We start from the raw sequence: 3,080 nt of genomic DNA, 5'->3' as shown, positions 1-3,080 counted from the left end.
AAGTCATGACGATTAAAACTAGGCTGGTATGGAACTCATTATGGTTAGTTAGCATTGGTACATGAATACTATTTTTAATATACAATTAATTAATTGAAAATTTAGCCTTTTAAATAGTCCTATAAACTTATAAAGTCTATTTACGAGATAGAAGCTTAGATGTGATTTTATTTTTGCAATATACATACATCCATATATATATATATATATTCTATTTTTAAATAGTAAAATTTAGTATGATAAGAAAACGCATGCTTCTTCAAATTCTTCTAAATAATTAAAATTGAAAAGGGCATAAAAGTGCATAAGAACTATGTAAATACAACATATTTTCAATTTTTGGTTTTCTGTCTTTAAAAACTAGTAATTGAGTTTTTTTAGTTTTCCAGCTGCTGCAACTTCTTTAAAAGATTTCTATATTTTTATAAATTTTTAATTTATAAATTATATAATAGACAATTTTTCATAGAAATATTATATTTTCCTTTACAATGGATCAATGCATAAATAAATATTATTACCTTCTATAAGATTTATTTTGGTAACTAAACATGGAATAAGGTTGAATAGGAGTTAGAAATGGAGATTAAATAATTAAAGGTAATTTGAGGTATGATGAGATTGGGATTTGCAATTGTACAATGAATATAATGAATGGAAAAAAAAAATCTAAATTTGTCTATTTTTAAATTTTAAACACTTTTAATTAATGGGTGAGAATAAATGTCCATATTAAATAGAAAGAAAAATGCACCAACGAAAGATAATATTTATTACATAAATTACTTATGTAATTATAAATATTTTTGCATTACGAAAATGACAACTAAAGTTTTTTAAGAAAAAAAAAAAAAAATTATCAAAAACACACCCTAAGTTTGCAATATGCACAAATTGTTCTCCTAAATTTGATTATCCATAAAAAGCCCATCCTTTTGAATACAATGAATTTGAAACCCCCTAAGCATGTAACGGAGTTAGTTTTGCATTTTTTTTAACGAAATTATCACTTGCATGGGAAGTTGTGGTAAGTGAGACATGGTTTGACCATAACGCCCTTAGCTGCAATGATTTTTCCGCTTTGAGAAGAAGCAGTTTTTTTTTGGTTAATCCGAAGAAAACACCATTACTAACACTGGTTTTTTTTTTCTCTTTTCGCCTCTTTAGCTTTTTCCTTTCCAAAGTTGTTATTGCCTGAACATCTTCTATAGGACTGGACCACTATCTCGAAGGAGAACTCCAACTCAACTCTTTGGCATTTCATTAGTTTGGACTCTCAAGTATTGAGGCAAGGTGGACGTCGTTGAAGATGTTGTGTAGTTTACTTTTGTTTTGACATTTTGTGGGTTTTCTTCCGTTTTGATAAAGTATTCTGTTAGAAAAAGAGATTTCTTAATTTTATAGCGTGATTATCGGATGTTCTTGTAGTTTGTAGAGAGATTTTTCGGCTAGGGTATTGTTTTGTTTTTCATTTTCGCCTATGTACAATATCGAAAACAATAATGTTGTGCTGAAGGAGATTTTTTCATTGTTTTCCAATCTCATGGTGTTGTGTAATGTTTATGATGGATGTTTCACCTTTAATTTGATATGGTTGCAGTATGTAGTGTTTAATAGTATCAGTGTAAAAAATGAGATTTCCGTTTAAGAATCGAGTTTTCAGTTTAAAAACATAGCTTTCTATTTAAGAAATGAGTTTTTAGTTAAACATTGTTAGTTTCTGTTTAAAACATAGCTTTCCATTTAAGTGTTTTGAATATTGATTAATGTATTGTTTGACACACCCCTTGCGAGTGCGTACCGCAAGTGCACGGGTTGTTGAAGTAATAAAGTACCTTGGTGATTGGGTAGTCGTATCCACAGAGAATAGTGCTCAAAAACACAATTATTGATATTACCTATAGTGAAGATGATTTAAGAATGGTGTGAACAATATCAATACAAATAAAAATAAAGTAAAGAAGAAAGAGACGCAATAAAATAATAAGAGAGGTAATCGATAGAAAATGGGGCACCCGTAGATTGCTCACCCTAGGACTATTGTTTCATGTGCAAGACCAATCATTATGTCTCCTAATTGATGTCTAATGAGTCGTGGAAATTCTAAGACACATGGTCCCAAAACTAAGGTCAACCGTGACTAACCTTCACACTATGTCCCAGTGGAAAGGAATACTCTCGACGCCTCACATTGAATTGGGTTGCATGAATATTTGGGGACTCCAATTAATAAACCCTATTCCCTAACATAGATCTAACCCTTTGGTCTAGGCGAAAAACTCCTACTCATAATTAAGCCCCAACACTAAGGATTACTTCCATACTTCACTCTGTTGCTCGCGCAACTAAATCCTAGTCGAGTTTGTCTCTTAGTACTTCACTCTATTGTGACCGCAAAGAACTCTTGAAATGTGGAGGTAGGATAAATCACATCGTCAGGGAAAGGGGACGTTCTGCTACCTCCATACTCACCCTCTCGACCCTCTCCAACCTAGCTTTGTTTAAACCTCATGGTGTGTCACTCATCCACAAGGATTACCAAGATAGATTCTCAACCCTAGTGTCACTCTAAGGGAAAATCAATTCAACAAGCATTCAAGGTTGGAACTCAATTAAAAACATCAATTAAAGAAACATAATGAAATGTCAATGAAACAAAATCATCCTAGGGTTCACAAGTCCAAGCACCCGCTAGGGATTTAGCTCTCCATGGAGCAAGATACAATCAATAATGAAATCAAATGTAAAAGAATGCAATCCATAAGTAAAACCCCCTCGTAGTCCATATTGATGGTCTTGTAGAGTTGCCTCGTCTTCTCCAAGGGTTCCCTCGTCAAGCCAAGGGCACACCTCGCGGAATCAATGCTGACGAAAGCTCTCCCAAATAACTATCTTCCAAAGGAACGTGGTGTTGAAGGCCGTAGAACCACTCCAAAGACCTAGCCAAAGCCTCTCCAAACCCTAGCCGTGAGCGCCTCCAAAGATGTGGAAAAGATGAGAAAAGCCTCTTTTAAACGTCTGAAATCACATATTTTATAGGGGCTGAAATCGGGCATCCACACGGGCATGTGAAATTTCCA

Source organism: Dioscorea cayenensis, chromosome 9, assembly GCF_009730915.1.
Source record: "Dioscorea cayenensis subsp. rotundata cultivar TDr96_F1 chromosome 9, TDr96_F1_v2_PseudoChromosome.rev07_lg8_w22 25.fasta, whole genome shotgun sequence".
Classification (NCBI taxonomy): domain Eukaryota; kingdom Viridiplantae; phylum Streptophyta; class Magnoliopsida; order Dioscoreales; family Dioscoreaceae; genus Dioscorea; species Dioscorea cayenensis.
Note: the sequence above shows the minus strand (reverse complement) of the source record.